The sequence below is a fragment of the Apteryx rowi genome, unplaced genomic scaffold, assembly GCF_003343035.1.
Source record: "Apteryx rowi isolate R43461 unplaced genomic scaffold, aptRow1 scaffold_1035, whole genome shotgun sequence".
NCBI classification, from domain to species: Eukaryota; Metazoa; Chordata; class Aves; order Apterygiformes; family Apterygidae; genus Apteryx; species Apteryx rowi.
The window spans coordinates 86,059-104,112 of NW_020447237.1; the positions used below are offsets into that span (position 1 = coordinate 86,059).

General features: G+C 41.2%; 1 long non-coding RNA gene across 2 annotated transcripts; it reads right to left on the reverse strand.

Annotated features, from left to right (window-relative positions):
• Window positions 1-327: 327 nt before the first annotated feature.
• Window positions 328-4,545, reverse strand: LOC112966681. 2 transcript variants are annotated; one of them, XR_003253698.1, is made up of 4 exons: window positions 4,465-4,545; window positions 3,312-3,343; window positions 1,988-2,278; window positions 328-844 (listed from the first exon to the last, which is right to left on the reverse strand). It is a non-coding gene; the product is annotated as an uncharacterized LOC112966681 (long non-coding RNA). The 2 variants fall into 2 exon arrangements; XR_003253699.1 differs by having other exon boundaries at window positions 1,779-2,278.
• Between the last annotated feature and the right edge of the window lie 13,509 nt (window positions 4,546-18,054).

Below are 18,054 nucleotides of genomic sequence, written 5' to 3' on the forward strand. Positions count from 1 at the left end.
AAAATACAATCAGTCTCGACAGTATATTGACAGTGGAAGGYGATGCTTTCCTTTATACTCATTTGAAAAGTGTTTATGTCTGTAACAATATATGTCTGTTACCTCATTGCAGGCAGAACCGAGTGTACTTCCTTTTAAAATGTACAGGGAAGGGAATAAAACACTTGTAACCAAGTTTAGTTTCCTTTAGAACTGAAAAACAGCATTCGAACAGAGATAAATACATGTTTTCAGATGCAGACGTACACAATTTAATATCAAAAAAAATTTTAATGAAAAAATGGTGTTTGAATCCAACAACAAAGATTTAGAAAACATCAGCGGTCACTCACAATAGATGTGTCAGGAATTATATATAAACTTGGATTACTCTGTGAAAATGTACTCCTTCACTGAAAAGATCTAACCTTGCCTCCAATCTTTGTATCAAAGGCTTGAAATTTGGCAGGAAGGCTGCACTAACATCAGGCAGGAACGATATGCCCAAGAAAATCTGCCCAAATCTGGCTACAGTTCTGAAAAACAAAAATACAAATGCAAATAGTTGTTAAAATTTGGCAGCAAACCTATCCCAAAATGTGTTTCACTGAGCATGCTCCATCTTGGATTGACCAGGCTTGTCAGGACTTTGAATGCAGTTGTTCTTATGTCTTGCCGGAGATCTCTGTGAAATGACCAGAGGTAGGTCCTCTCTCCTGGTCTCTCTCTTGAGTTTGCAACATGCTTGGCAGAAAAAACATAGAAATAGTTGTTTCAAAGTTGTTTCAAAGACAGAGGATGATGAAGCAGCTGGTGAGACTGGCACAGCAGCTCTGGGGAATGGACAGGGCATGGGCACAAGGGGCTGTGAAGAAAGAAGACAGAGGAGGAGCCATGAGGCAGAGAAGAACATCACAATTATTTCAAAACTTAAACACATTCTAGTTCTAGAACATCGTACAAATGGTGGGTGCCACCTTGCCTTTTCTAAAAAGAAAGAGTAATCAGGTCTTTCATCCAAAGTCACAGCTGTGGTATTTAAACAGAAGTAGTTTTATGCTCCGAATCCCAGTTTCAGAAGAATGTGACCAGTGCACAGGTCCTCACCTGCTAGACCTCACCTATCTGTGAGGGAAAGAGAGGATTTCCAGCAAACCCTCCTCTTTTTTTCTCCCCGGCTGCACTAAGGGCAGCAAGCAGGCACAGCCTCCTCCACAGTTCTGGCATGGTGGAAGTCATGCCACACAGCTGAAGGGAGGCGCATCAGCATGCTGGTCTGCTGGAAGGGCTACGAGCTGCTGGCATGGTGACTGCTATGTAGCCGGAGTATTTGATACCCACCTCTGCCTGTTCTGGTATTTCTGACTGGGTTTGGGGGTTTTTTTTAAGAGCCATCTGATCTTAACTAAATGGAAGCTTGCACTGTGCAAACAATAAAGGTATATATTTGCTTTACTTCTAGAATTAGCGGATTTTTATTTCTTGAACGCAGCAGCCCAGATGAGAAGTCATGTTTCCTAAGGGTTGACTTGAACTTGAACATTCAGCACTCTGTTCTGTGCTGAATCAAGGAGGGGTGCAATTGGAATGAGGGCTAATGTGTCAGAAAGAGTTTCTTCAGACATTCTTAGTGAGAATAAATACATGGCAAGATTATTCCTTTTATTTCATGTTATTATTTAAAAAGCTCTTTAATTTTTCAAAATTCTATAGCAATGTCAATTCATCCATGAAAAACTAAATATTATTGATATGGTGATGAAGAAGAATGTATACCAAGGTAAACAGCAGAAACTCACTTGGGTAGCGCTGTGCTGCTCTTCTTTTCAACAACTAGATGAGTAAAATTGCACGTCTTCTTGAAATTTTCCTGGCTTTACAAATAAGCTACTTATAAATGGCTTCCCTGAGGGGCATAGCCAGAGACACCCCAAAGGAAAACTTGTTTTCTGCAAAAAAATAACCTCAGCAATTAATAAAACCAAGCTTCTTGGAACTAAATTCTCACCAGGATGTTTCAGTCAACAGAAGCAAAGTCTGCAGTCCTTTTTCAATGTTTTGAAAGTTCCGTGTTAACAAAAATCAGCCAGAGTTTGAAGTATGGAAATGCTGGATGAGTTTCTGCACATCCTTGTGGATACATTGCTAAATGCTACGTGCAGGCAGAAATTCACGCTTCCAGATCTGCTGCTGCAACTGAAATCCACCACTGAAGGATTCATCAGTGCTTTGGTCAGAAAAATGCCCAGAAGAAACAAGTGCATTTCAGTATTTCAAAACAAAATGCCATGGTCAAGGGCTAGAAGTTAAAAACAGACAAACTCAAATTAAAATCCATATTCTGGCAATGAAAGCACATTTGCAAGGGAGTGGGAGATTCTCCATCTCTAGAGATCTAAGAACATTCTACAGTCTTTCTGGAAGGTGCACTTCAGTTGATTAAAAGTTACTGTGCTCAATACTGGGTTCCTTCAATGAAACTTTATGCCCAGTATAATACACTAGGCCTTTCTAGTTTTATATATGGATTTGAAAGTCACAAATATAAGCTCATTTTCTGACAGACAACTGAGGTTATGAATACATAGTCAAATTACCATGGGGAACAAGATACTGTGCATCAGCTGGTCTTTAGTAATTTGCCCCTGTAAAGAAGAGTCAGTTGTTTTGTATTTATGGCAGAGCAAAAGTATGCACAGACAGGTGCTACCGGGCAGATGACATGCACTGAAATCCCACACTGTCACATCCCACAGTAATGCATCTGTGTTCCCAAACCTCCAGCACATGTGCCACATCCTGAGCAATGCGCATTGCTGCAGTTCAGGGAAAGCCCCTGGAACAGCAATAACTGACCTGAGACAAATTTCCCTCTCTTCCTCTACGCACTGTTACAGTACTTAGGAACCAGTTAGCTTTCCTTGCCCCAGGCATTACATTTCCTTGATGACAGACGCTCCTCCAACTAGCAACACTAAAGAATAAGCATTCCCCCTACTGGCTGATGAAAACATCTGTGTAGGAAGTTAATAATTAAACCTGAAAAATAGAAGAGCACTGTATTAAATCTGAAGCACTTCCATCCTTGAATTTCTTAAGACACTGCCAAACACAGCTGGCCAGTATTTATTAGCTGATGAGAGATTAGAGTGCCGCTTTAGATAGTTTGCAAAGTGAAATTGATGGTCCTAATTATTTATTTAACAAAATAGTACCTATCAATATTTATGAGTGACAGGAAAGTAGTGCAGACTTACTTTTAAGTAAATTAGAGAAGCACTAGTCTAGAATAGTTACATAACATAAAAATTAACTGCTTATCCTTTACTTACCTTTCCCAAACCACTTGTTTAGAATGAGCAGTCTGTGTAGAGAAAGAAAAATAGATTATGCTAGAAAATATAGAATGTGCTTTTCCATTACATATAAATAATTTAATATAAAATACTGCCTAGTTAAAACTGACCAAAATCCCCTAGTCCATATGAGCTCATGATCGTTTCACATCATAAATTAATTTCAGTCCAAAATACAATCATCTGATTTGTTGTATCTCGTATCCCCTTTGCAAACAGTGTGTTTCAGCAGGAGAAGTGATGAAATATGGGGAAAGAACCAAACAACAGTTTCCTGCCAGCAGACCCCCAGCCCACAGACACATTAAGGTTCAACAGACACCGACTTTAAGTCAGATAGCCAAGATGTGTGTATCATCTGGTGGAAGTCATCCCAATGACATTTTGAAATCTGAACATCCAAAATACATTTTTAAGATGCATTCTTGCCACTGTGAATGTTATTATGGGATATTGTTCTGAACAATTTAGCAGAGCAGAGCATTAAAGACACCTTTATGTTTAAACCTCCTGAATAGCTGCTGATTAATTTTTACGCATCTGATAAATTTTTCACTATCTCTTCCAACACAAGAACTAAGGGACATCATCTGAGATGAGAAAGTGACAGGTTGAAACTAAACAAAAAAAGGGTTCCTTGCACGACAGGCCATTAGGCTGCACAATATGCTGACCATGCTAAAGCATACATGAGCTCAGCCATCCTGGGCCAGACAAAGGGTCTGTATAGCGCAGTAGCCTGTCTCCAACAGAGTCTCCAACCTAAAAARTGAGTCAGACCCAATATGGTTATTCTTATACTCTCATGCAACCCTTTCCTGCTGGCAAAAAAGATCTATGCACAGCTTGAGTCCTTGTATTTATACATATTCATTGAAAATTACTCAAAAAGGAGACCTTAGCTGGACCTCCTGTATACACAGGCCATCACTGTTCACCCAAATACCTTTAGTAAATCCAGAAACTTCAACTAAATCATTTTAGTCTTCAAGAGATGAAAAGCATGATGCCTGCAGAAAAAGGGCTTAGTGGCTTAGAGCCACTGATACACAAGGTCTCTGCAATGGCAGAGAACTGAACACAGAATAGCTCAAATCATCCCACAAGTAAAATTATATCTCTTAACTACCAAAGAAGACGAAAAATGGGGAAGATCCCTGCCAATCTGCTGAAGAGAAGGCCAGGAGGGAAGATGGCCTCTTGACTTCAGGTGGTAGGGGAGATGAAGGTGCATCAGACAGGCAACAAAGCAAACAGAACTGGCCACACATCTCAGAGGGTTTCTGCATCTTGGCTGGCGCCCAGTCCTTGGTGCTCTGGAGAAATAAAAAATAAATAATAATTAAAAAAAAAAAAAAGACAAAGAGAACATATCAACACAGCTAGGGCTTCTGGGAAAACTGCTCTTCCTTAGCCTGTTTAAGAAGACCTGAAAGTGCTGTTTTGCTCTTCAGCATTATTAAAGTTTGCCCTGTATASCCAGTGTAAAATAGTTATTGCTCGCCCACCACAGATAAATGGCTGCAAACATTATGACCACAAGCATTTCAGATTTTTGAAACCACAGACAAACCACCTCTCACTCTGGATTACGTACACAAGAATTGTTATCATTCTCCAGCGACAGCCAACACAACAGGTTTTTTTTTTTTTTTTTTTTTTTTTACTAGTACTTGTCTAATATAAGCTTTAAGCAACATATGTTCAATCCTTCAGTCCTGAGAGAGGGCAGGAGAGGAATATTCCAGATGCTATGGTTTAGCCCCCACTGAACTGTGAGAAGCTCGTCTCTTATTTATTTTTTGGGACCTGGCTTGAAACCTTGGCTATGTTAAATCAATGAAAACACTGCCCTTGGCTTGAGAGAGGTTAGAGTCTATGAATAAACTATTCAAAACTGGGGTTAGGAAAAAAGGCTGTAAAATACAGGCAGCATAGCAGCTTGGCAATATAACTAGACCTGATCCTCCTAGAGAAAACAAGTGCGAGTTCCCCGGCCTCACAGGGTCCATGAGGCCCAAGTTTGTAACGATGCTTAGACCTTGCTTCAAACTGCAGCCCAAATCCTGAACATCTTAGCACCATGCAGAGTTATAAGCTCAGCCTTGCTTCAGCACAGTGACTTCTATGCAGCACAATCCAGCCTTTGGTTACCTGTTTGCACACATGGACAGGGTTGTGCAAGGAGGGTGGCTACTCTCTGCAGAACCTCACTTGTTGCCGGCACCAGGACGTGTGCAGCCAAGGCAACAGGGATTACCGTTAATGTAGGGGTGACTCAAAGCAAGGCTGCTTTGAGGAGCTGCATTTCATCTCTGCCTCTGGCACAGACCTAGTGTCGTGCCAGGCCAGTCACTCCAACCAAGGCTTTCACACAAAGCTGTTCACTGCATATGACTTGTTCTGACAGCCTACAAATTGGTGTGGATTTTCAGAAGAGCGGCAACCCTGCAGGAGCAGTTGATGTCGATGGGAGTTGGTCCTCGGTTGATCTCGGCCCTCTTCCGCCCAGACACAGGCTCCTGCTTGCCTCTCCCATACCCCCTCTCATCCAACCTGTACCACTTCCACCATCCAAAAGGTATTGGTCTCGTTCAGGGGAAAGGGCACAAGATTTTGCCCCCATCCCAACCCTTTTGCTAAATCAGTATTTTTTTTCCCCTAGCCTCCTTCCTGGAAATGTTTGCACCTTTTAACTGATATTTCTAGCTCTCCTTCCATCTTCTTGTAAAAACAGACTAAAAGACAAGCCAAAAAGCTTGAGGCAGATGCCTAGGATGGAAAAATTCAGCCCAAATGGTTAAAATTTAACAAAATTATTGGTGCCTAAGAACAAGACCTCGTATTAGAAAGTACTAAGGAGCCTCACACACCACTGAAGTGTGTCCAGCTTTGAGCTGGACTGGAAAAGTCATTCATCGTTGCCAGTACTATGMAATGGCTTTTAAGGCAAAGGAAGGAAGAAAGAAATTTCTGCATTTGAAACTGCTCTATCAGGACCTTCATTTGTCAGGGTGCAATTACCCTGGACAGGGGGAGAAGAGGAAAGCCATGAAATACCTGATCTTGCCAGGAGTTTGGCAACACAACTGGAGCCTGATCCAAAGACTCTTCCAGGAGACAACAGGAATATCAGCCTCCACAGGGATCATGGCTTGGATCARGCTTTTATTGACCACACTTTGAAATCTCCTGCTGAGATTTAAAGAGGTTGCTGAACTGATTCATTGCTGCCTGATAGGAGTATGACACCCTTCAGTCCCACATCCTCTTCCAGCACTCCTGGCTTGTGTGCCTGGTGCTACTTTGGCATAATTCGGGAAGCAGCTGGGATCTGTGCAGAGACTGAGACGCTTTTCACACCTGCTAAGTGTGATGAATGATGGCTTTGCTCCATTTCTCTTTTCGCTTCACACACACACACAGTAGTGTTTTCCTCTTATTTGCAGTATAAAATACATTCAGGTAAAACAAAAAATGCAAAGCCTTTGTAAGACATCATGGTAAACATCTCCTGTGTAATAGATGTATCCAGCCTACATAAAATGTCTACTGCCATCAAGTCTTTTCAAAATTCTTCAAAATTTAATAAAGGCCTCTGTGCCACAGAAGGATAATAAATATAACCTATTTTATTACACAGAGGCAATAACTTTTAATTTTTAGACACACTTAAGTCAGTAGCAAGGAGGATTTTTTTAAAGAACATTTTAAAATGTTTAAAACATTTAAAAATTCAGGGTAGAATAACTCTTCAGGGATTACAACCGCTTTGTAATCCCAGATTAAGAAATACCTTCTCTTCTGGGCAATTACTGATAAATACCCATTTTGGCACCCACTTCTGCCACTACCCAACTTATTCAGACAGCTTTGCACAATAAAAATGGTTTGTTTCCAGGGGAGCAGGAATGGAGGGGAGAGATGTGGTGGGACCCCACAGTCAAAGTCAAGGCTGGGAAGGCAGCTTTGGTGAGCTCGTCACCCAAAGGAAAAAGCCTAGGCAGAGAGAGGTAGGGAAGCACTATCTGCTGGTGCCATCACCCATTGCCTCAAGTAGTTCCAGAGCTGAAGCAAGGAGGGAGACGCAGTGAATGCTACCTGGAAGCACTTTAATTTGCTGTCTGAGAGCATCAAGTTAGTATGCAAGTTGCTGCTGCTAACATGGGAACATCCTCTGCCACTTGGAAAGACTTAGTACGCAGTGAGATGTCAGATTTGGATGCAAAGCTGCGGTGCCTGGTCTCACGCCAAGACAGAGCTTGGGCTCAGTTGGTTATAGGCATGCCTGTGTGGACAGGGCCATGATAGGTGAACCAGTGGTTTCAGTCAGTGTGGCAATCCCTGTGTCCCTGTGTTTTCCTAGCTAATATTTAGTTGAGAAACCCACGGGACCAGTGCTGGTGATTCAATAAGTGTCATTCTTCCCTCTGACTCAGTGAATAACCATTTCCCATAAATAGGGTTAACAAGTACTCAACGGCTGGAGAAAGCTGTCTTTTAGGCCAGACATAAAAAACAGAAGTCCTGAACAGTAGTGTGAAAAACATTTGTAGCTACAGCAAAGTGAAGGGATTTTCCTAGTTCAGTATAAACAAATGGGTTCACTTCTGCACATTTTGTTAAAGCAATATCAGGCCCACTTTCCATTGAGATCATGCCAGTTTTAGAGCAAAACTAGTCCTGGTTTAGGGTGAAAATGACTTTTTTATTATGTACGAACAAGACGATATTTTCGTCTGGGTTTTGTCCTGCCTTGAGTGATGTGAGGTCAGACAGTGAAGAAGAGCCATTCCACTAAAAGGAAGAAGAAAGCAACAGTTATGGAGAAGTAATGCAGTGAGAATTATAGGTCCCATGTCATATTCCCGGACGCGGTGAATACGGCCTCTGTTCTCTAATGGCCATTGTTTACACTCATCTGCTTAACGGATCATTGTCAATGGGCTGCATTAACCTTGAATTTACTGGGCAAATATTTGAAATGATGCCCAAGTAAATGTCACCAGTGCCTCCAGCCACCACTGAGCTAAATAGTGGCGCTGAGCCAGCGTGCTGAGGTGCCCAGCTCCACCACAGCCCCAGGAAGGCGCCCGGTGCCCTGGGATGTGTGCAGTCACCCTGTGCTCCTCCAAGAGAGTAGCGTTTCGCCCCACTGGCTGCCCCAGGGCTGCGGCGGCCCCTCGCCCACGTTGGCTGCCAGCCTGACATTGCCTAGACCCTGCTTTGGTCAGGGCCATGGGAGCCTCCTGCTCTCACCTGCCTCATGGTCTCTCCAGCGGGGACCAGATAGCCCAAAGGGAGATGCTGTGGAGCCAGCAATAAACAGAGCTGAAATGCGGTTGTTGTTAGGTTTTAAGCTATTCTTAAGGACAGCAATTCTTTCTGCTGGCAGAAAATTCTTTTATGGCAGGGCTCAGCGAATAAAAAAAAATTCAGAGTGAATCTAAATTGGAAAGTTATTGTGAAGACATCTTATACAAACAAAGTTAAAGGCAGCTATAAACCATTCTGCACAATATTGGCTCAGACTCTTGTACCTACTCACCATGTCACACAAGTAGGGAACATTCATTTACATCAATTCTCAGACCGTCTGGGTGAAACAGATATCTCACATGGTGCAAAATAACAACAGAGAGGTTTATGGGAGTTTCTAAAGGTGGAACAAGATGTCAGCTGCCAAGTCACAGGAACACGTGTTCCAGCTTAGCTAATAATTCATAGACTGCTTTTATCTCCCCAGTGCCAGTAGGGAAGAAGAGCTATCAACTGTGAGCAATGAGTTTGTGTTACAAATAAGACTGGGCTAAGCCACTTTAAAGTTTTGAACCATTTGTGATTTGTGGCATTTGAAAAGCAAGCCAAAGAATATCTCCCATCACACTTAGGAACAGTAGGCTGTTTATACAGTGCAATCTTCCTGAACTTTGTTCAGTTAGCTTAAAATAGTCTAAGCAGTTTCTAGCACTGGATTCCAGGTCTGCTGTAGGATCCAGAGTGCTGCAGTACTTTGAGTTGGGTTGATGACTGGCAGAAAGGGAAGGAACCTCTGCTGCCAGCCTCATATCACAGACCAAGATCAAGAGACTTGTCCAGTGTTGCATGCAGCCTTGGTATGGCAGAACTGGCCTGTGAATCCTGTCCTCCAGTTATCAGCAAACAGCGTGAGACCATCCTTCCACCTCATGCATGGGGCTACGCAGCATTTGCACAAACCTTTTCCAAGGCCAGAGCAGGCCTGTACTTCTTTCCTGAGATGAGAGAGGTTGCCTTTGTGTGTGCATATGTGTAAATATTCAAGAAGGGAAATGGTAGAGCCATGTGGGACACACCATTTACCCTGCCACATCAGACTAGGCACAGGTGCCAGACTGGGGAATATCTGGCTCCTTGGCCAGTTACCCAAGTGGCTGTGGAGTGGCCACAGGGTCTCTGATGTGGTTGCATTACTGATGGTCTGTCCGGGCTGCTCTGTCATCCCGGACAAAGCCATCCTTTGACTCATTCTCTTTCTGAGGAATTTGCCTGTATACCAGATCCTCGCTCCCACAAGAGCACACACAGATGTGACTTGAGGAGTGCTGTTGATACTGCACCCACATACTTGCTTCCAGACATCATTATTTCAAGGTGGGTGACCTGTGGAAGACAAAACACAGTGAAAGCCTCTTTGAGTGTTAGGAGACATCAAGTCAGAATGGGGMTAAATGGGAATGTGGTGCCGTTTCTTGGGGGAGGGAGCCTGCATCTCTCTCCAGGCTGGTCTTTTACTGGTGGGTGAAGGGGAATAACCACATCTGGATGGCACAGTATCCACACCACAAACATGTGTTTGCATTTATGATTCAGCACAAGGTTTTAAAAATAAAGCCCTAATGCTGATGAGAGCTAATATCTCCTCTGGAATTACTGAGTTCCTAGGTGTTGAGTCACAAAAGTGTGGGAAGCGTAATTAATCTGAGCAGCCCATTGACCGTGCTCACGTTTCCTCCCAGAACCCCTGGTAGCTCCCTTTCTTGCCCTCCCAGTCGGAAATGTGTTTTCCTTTCTTCAAGGCCATGCTTACCTCTTACCCTGCTTGGCCAAATCTTCTCTTTTTCCTTCCYCTGTCCAACCCTCCGCAGGTTTTTGTTCAACCTGTATTCTTTTAGTTTTCTCTATGCACTCTCCTCATCATCCATGACTCCCTATTTTTGGACTGCCCATCCACTACACTCTGTCACTTTAAATGTCTCAAAGACTTGCATTGCTCATTCCAGTGTCCACAGGAAGGGAATTAACCAGTGGTTGATCCATCAGATTAATTTGATCAATCAAGTGGTTGATCAGTCAGTGATTAATCAGAGCAGTGGTTGCTGCTGTTATGTGGGGAGGAGCAAGGAAACTCCAGTTCACACACCTACCYAAACCAAATAACTATAGAAACTTTTCTTTGGATCCCTGACTCTTCTCAACCTCTCCTCTTGTTTCTCTTTTCTTGCCATGTTCCATGCATAATTTCACTATAAGCTTTTCAGAAGCACAGCCCATCTTTTCATTTTTATTGTGACATGTGGCCATACTTATTACTGCATGTATAAGGATCTGTAAACCTGTAGATTAAGAAAATGGTCAGCTACTGCATCTTCTGTATGCATTCATAAAACAGAACTTATCCTAATCATATATGACAGGTATAGGACATGGTGCTCTGACAGACTGGACACTATGGCATTACTCAGAGTTACTGCAACAAGTCACTCTGCACCAAAGTGTTGATTATACTAATTTCTAGTAATCTGCTATCCAGCTACACAAAAACAAGACTGTTGCCCACTAGTTGCTGGACTTCACATAGCATCAAAATAGCAGTCCTGGAGAGATTCAAACTCTCTGTGTGGCTCCAGCCAAAATTAGTGCTGATTCTCAGTATCTCTGAAAATCAGGTATGTTGCTTTCTCCTTGCACCCCGAATACCACAGTTCCCTTCTTTTAACCTCACATGACACAGCATCTTAGAAACCCTTACTGGCATTTTTCAAAACATTTAGATGTTCCTTTGTTTTTGTTCTCATTTCCTGCAAAGGGAGCCTTGGACCTCTCCACTGGAGACTTTGAAAGGAACAGGTCCTCTCAGAGAGCCTAAATTATTTTTTTTTATAGGCATTCATTAGTACTCATTGTTCATCACAATTACTTCTTCCTGTTAGGATTTTTGTAATTATTGTTTGGTTTCACCCTGGGTTTGCTCAGATGCATTTCAAAGAGAGTGGGAAAACAAGTCTTATTTGCAAGAAGCCATTGTTTCTCCTACTGGGAAAATTTAGGCTGGGATGTAGTTCAAGGTTAAGACACCTAAATTTAAGTGCCTATATGTGAAGTAGGTGCCTAARTTCCCCTAAGAGACAGAGCTTGGAGAGTGATTTACCTTACCCGTGGCTGGCAGCTGAATTACTGTGTAGGGGTAGGATCCAGAGCAGGCATTTGGGGGCTTTGGGGTATCCCATGTGGCCCCTTGCTGCTGCTGAATCTGGAGCTGATTCCCTACCCTTAATACTGAGCCCAGCTTGTGGGATTGCATGGGGCAAGGAACAGGCACCTGCTCCCAGGCACTGGCGTCCCTATGCCCAAGTCTATGTCCCCTGGCTCCCAGGCACTGCTGCCATGAAATGGCCTTCGACATTCAATAGCAGCACATTTGGTACCAGTGTTTGGAAAGCTCAGAGTTTACCCTCTGACTCTTGTATAAACATCTGCCACTTTACAAATAGTGCTGATTTGTTATTTTTATTATTCAAGCACAGATAGCTGTGGTTTATTATTTTTCAGATACAAAGAGGTCTTTACCATTTTGACAAGAAAATTTGCTCTCTGACCCTTTTTGTTTCTGTTTCTTTTCCTTTTGTGCTGTAACACAGCCATCTCTTTGCTCTGCGATCCATAGTATTTTTCCAGAGTTTTGATAGGACTGTGTATGAGGGATAATACTTGTTTGAATTACTTGCCACTACCAACGGGGAGGTAATTTCTTATCTTAGTTGATACTGTACAGAGTGCAGTTGTTGATTGCAGTGCAACTGTGAAGTTAAATTTAATCAGAGAGCTATAGCTTTCTGCACATATTTCACAGATATCTGAATGCCTTTTCTGTTCTTTCCTGCTTCAGTCTGTGCTGACAACCACTGCCCCTTGGTCACAATAACACAATATACACACAGGAACAGTGCTGCAATCCACACACGTTTTTAGGAAAGATGGTTTTCGCTGAAGGCATGAAGATTTCACTGGGTAATGCAAATTGCTTCCGGACAAAGACATCCTAATGAGACGTTGCTGATAGGTCTCCTGGTTCTACAATTAGTGTTCCTCTTTCAACAAAACTCTGGAAGCTGTCGAAGGAGAATGTCTAATTATCCCATGAAGGATTAAACAGCTACCCACATCCAAACATTTACACTAATGAGCATGTTCACAGAATTTTCCTGATTAAAACACTTTTTTTCCCAATTACATGCTCAAAATGCTCCAAAGTGCTGTTGAAAATACAGCAAGGATTAAAATAAGAGAGACAAGGGGAATAAGGAGACACTTCAAAAATAAACACTTTTAGATGGAGAGATTCTGAGAGCTGCCTTCTACTCACCTCCTTATTTTGCTGAACTCCCCATTTCCCGTCACACCGCTGGGCAGCGCCTGCTCAGAAGCACATGTCCCACACGTTCCCCAGTTTGCATCCCACAGCAGGCTGAGAGGACAGGGATGCAACAAGCATTTCTTCTGATGGAGATTTTAATATGATGTGACCTTCTGGACTATGTTCAACAATGTACGTTCATATGCCCAAAACCATTGCATTCAATTTCATGCTTATCATAACCACAATTAAAGCTTAGCTTCGTAAGATTTTTTTTTTTTTTGGTTGACTAAGTGGCAATGGTATCTTTGGGAAGCAGTACAAGTAAACACATAAAGCACTTGTCTAGTTAAAGACAGTTAATTAAATCAAAGGTGCTGGGCAAGAAGTGTAAGCACAATGAAATCATCAAGGGAAAGAAAGGACATTTCTAGAATATTGCTCCGACAGCAGTAAAATGCCCATAAATGTAATCCAAGTTTAATAGCCTGCTGTTTCCAAGATCACACATGTGAATGTCACCAAAGCTTGCAGGATGCAGTTAAGCTTTATACACATTCCTCAAAGATGTGGCAAGACAGAGTCCCAGGAACTTGGTTCCCATAAAGTAACTTCACAGGCACTGCACACTGGGGCCTACTTTCAACCAACCTCATAAACGATAGGCGGTGGAATGTATTTACGAGCAAAGGGCCCATATAAATGTGATACAGCAGCTGAGTGTGTGTATATAAAACAGTGACAAGCAGGTAAATAGCCATTACCTTTGACATTTGGCTCTGTAAAGACCTTCATAAATAACTAATAACTCCATTTTAAATATTAACAGCACAAGAGTCTGCATGCTGATGATTTCTGCCTTTTATAAAGGATATTTATTTAGTTCATGCCTCAAGTAAATTGCACAACATCCCTCACTGTATTGTAGTATATAATCTAGCATGGTTATGACATTTCCATTTTGTAACACCACAAAAGTGATTGTTTAAAGGAAGTAATGGGATATCTTACTTCCATTTGCAACTCTCAGGACACTATGTGCCAGCACTGGTTTTATAACACACATACTTCAGGTATTCTTTTCTTATTTAGACAGGGAAAAAAATGGATTGAATTTGGCTTGCAATCTTTATTGGCTCCTTGATTTGGAAAAATGCCTAACAGAGACTCAGCTGAGATTATCAGTCCATTTCCATTTGTGACATTATACAAACATGGATCTCAAACCAGGACTGAAATCTTCACAGTTATCAACAAAGTCCTGCCTGCCTCCACTGGAACCAGGCTTTCAGCCCAAGCTGATAATGCTACTACAGTCATCACCATGATGCATGGCTCTACAATACTCTTTGTCATGTCCTCTATCGATCCTTTCTATCCTGAAAAATATTCTATTATCAGCAGATCCACAGAATACCAGCTCAGTCAGACATTTTGATTTAACCCTTGGTGCCTAAAAGAATGCTAACTTCACAAAAAAATCTGTTGACACTGACAAGCTCCTTTCACTTAAAAGGTGAAATGAAACAAGTGTCCAGGTCTCAACTGCCTAAAAAATTCCTTAACAAAATTAAATACAATAAATAATTCCTCGATTTCTGAAAGCCCATTCAAGATAGTGAATCTATGCACTAATTCATGAAGACTGCAGTTTAAAYGTGCAGCAAATCTGACTATAACAAATTCTCCCCCTGGGGTTTGATTCTGCCAGGCTAACGCTGACTACTGCCTTGCTCTGTGCATAAGTCCCAAAAAGGCAGCTCTGAAGGGTGATGCTTGCAGGACCTGTCCTGCTGACAGACAGGCTCCAAATCCTGACACCTCCTTTGGGACGGGGGACAGAGAAGGAAATGTGCTCCACTTCAGTAATAGCATCTGCATTTAAACCCATGGGGACGTCAAMGAGAAGCAGAACTACCTTTTATTGACACTAAAGTTTATCAGGCAGTTATCAGGCAATATCTCTATTGCTACATAAAGTAGCTTTTGGTTTTGCTCTTTTTAGTGTCATCTTCCAGTTGCTCACAGCCAGCCTCTATAAGGCCACCAGCGAGGAGGAATTTTTTTGAGCAAATTCTCACAACTGCTTTTATCATGACTTTAAGTTTGATTTCTATATGGTAAGCTTTATGAGTAGACATGACTAGCAGACTTTCCTAACACTGAGCATGGCCACTGAGTCCCTTTCTCTCAGTCGGTGTAGCACACCAGTTGGTGTAGTAATAGAAGCCAGGCGATGTCTCCGAGCTGGCTGGTCACTGCAGACAACAGCTGTGCAGCAAAGTCTCCCATCCTAAACCTGACATGTTTGAAATAACATTATATTCAGCCTGAAATGCAAAGGGAAGATTATGGCAATGCACTCTAGATAGGATTAGAAAAATCAGTTGAGTATGTTAATAAGATTACAGTTTTCTTTGATGGCAATGACAGCACTAAGACACTCATTGGAGCATGACTGAAAGCTTGTGACTGCTYAGCATATATTGAAACCATAGCAAACTTCATTAAACTGTCAAGCATCAAATCTCTGGTACTACTGAGTTTACTGTTTGTGCAAAAGCTATAGATCTCCCTTGCTGTCTGCAGTTGTTGTAACTTTCTCTTTTAACCATGCAAAAGACAGTCATAATTCTTTCAAAAAAATCATCTATTTTACAACACTTACACTGCCACTACAACCTTTAGCATAATTTATGTAACATTACCACACTTCTGATAAGGTTGGCTAGATAGTAGATGACTTTGAAAAAAGGAAAGGTAATCAGGATACTGATCAGGACATGTTTAACATATATACTTGATATTTCTTCAAGAACACAAACCTGGGACTGAAAATCATAAATGTGTCCTCAGCTCAGTAATATTTTATGATGAAATCTGTAAATGAAAGATAAAACATGTTTTACTACTGAGTGCAATCTTCTAAAATGCCCCAGCTCAGTAATAAGTTAGGAAATATTTTTGCAGGTAAAGAATTGCATTGACATGTAGAAAACTCAGGAAAAAATGTTTCCAGAATAAATAATGTTTTGTAACTCTTTATTATCTGTATAATGTTTTCCAATTTTTTTAAATGAAATGCATGTCTAAATTAAATTTTTAGACAATACCAACTGCACGCTGATGTCCCTCCAGAGTTCATTCTAAAATGTAGACTTTCATGATAAAAAGGCCTTCTTTTACTTAAATCTGTGAGAAAAATTAAAAAATACCAGATTTATTGATTTTGGCCCTTATATGTTTCTATAGTGTTTTTGAGGGAGTGGATTTGGCAGATGAAACTGTCCTTATATTATGAATGAAATGATTTAGTGATTTTTCTATTGGGAAACCAATTAGGAAAAAGCCAATTAGTAATCATTAAAATTTACTAGAGCAAACTTAACGTTATTTTCACAAATTATTCYTCAAAAGACAAACTAAGTCAGACATGCAGGCTAAATTGCTTGAGACTTGTGGCTACACCCAGTGCAATACACTGTGACCCCAGTTCATTGGCAAACATAGGTAGATGGTTAGATTCTTCCCCATACAGTAGAATTTATCTATATGTGTAAAATCCCTTAAATCTTCTAGTAAATAAGACCTAAGGCATGTTTCACTGAATAGGACTTATGAACAGCCTTATTTCCTGCAGTGTATAGGTAGGTAGTGTCGGGATGTAAGAAATGTGGGTGGCTACGGAGAGGTTCGGTCCTGGGAACAGCTTTTGTTTTGTTTTCAGCAAAGCTTTTTGGGCTTTGTGACTCACTTAAGGACTATTTTAAGGCTTGGTGTTCTTCCACACTTTCTTAAGTATATTCTACATTAAACATGAACTAAAATAGATACATGAGCAGCTTACCATAGAAATAGTGAGTACTGCAAGCTGAGAGTAGAAGAAAAGCATTACTTTTAACCACGCCAAATCCTGCCTACAACTCGGGAGCTTATCTGAGTTCAAGTTAAAATGAGATTCGCAAACCTCTGCTGAGGAATTAAAAAAACACTAGGAAAAAAAGCCTTCCACATTTCCACAGAGACCAGCTTCTTGAGCGTTAATTCAGGGCCCGGGAAGGGGCTAGAGCAATGGCTGCTACTAATGAAACTGTGGGAAAGCTTTAGGTATGGAACAGAAATTTGGGGGAAAGAGATTAGAAAGCAGGGACAGATTCAGCGTGAACCGAGGAAGAGGAAAGAACCTCTGGTGAAAAGGAGGTGTCAGTGAGAACAGGAAGCTATTAGGGAGTCAAGGGACAGTTGGCCCCAGGAGGAGCTGGGGAGGTTGGGAATATATTTAGAAAACTCAGGCTGGGCTGGCTTTGTGAGTGATGGGACTGTTGTATCAGACTGAAATCAAGTGAGACAATTAACAGTTGTTCCCTTTGCTTCTGACCAAAGTACAGTTATCCTGGAAAGCCATCATTTTATTTACACATAAGCCAAGAGGTGAAATTAAAATTTCTTATAGCTAAAATTCAAAAGGAGAGGAAATGGAATTCTGTTGCCAAACTGTTTGTGCAACGAAAGTAACTATAAATGAAAATCGAGTCCAGATTTGCTATAACCCAAGTTTAGACTACTGCTTCAGAAGTGTTTACCTGCATGCATACATGCATACACACACACACACACACACACACACACTCTCTTGTATAGTGTAAGTACCCCTACTAGACACTCCTATATGGTCATTTAAAAATTTTGGGACTCATGAACTTTCCTGTTTCAATTCAAACTTTCTTTCATACTTTCAAAGGAAATAAAATCAAYGCAGTTGTTTACCTTGCTTATTTTTACACAACTTAGGAAAAAGCAAGATGGCAAGGTGTCCAGAAATGTGATTGGGGAAAATCTCTGAAGAACAAGCTCCTTAAACATGCTTAAACATCTTATTCTATTTTTACATATTCTTTAAACTTTTCTTCACACCACTGATCAGTATGTTGAAATACTGTCTTTACTGATTACAAAAATCATATCCACCAAAATTACAATGCCATAATAACATAACCATGACAATATGGTATGGTCACAGTTTAACCTTGGATTTCATTACTAACTAAAAGCAATCAATCAGGCACAACAGACAGTTTAACTTAAAAAAAAATCTTCGTTATT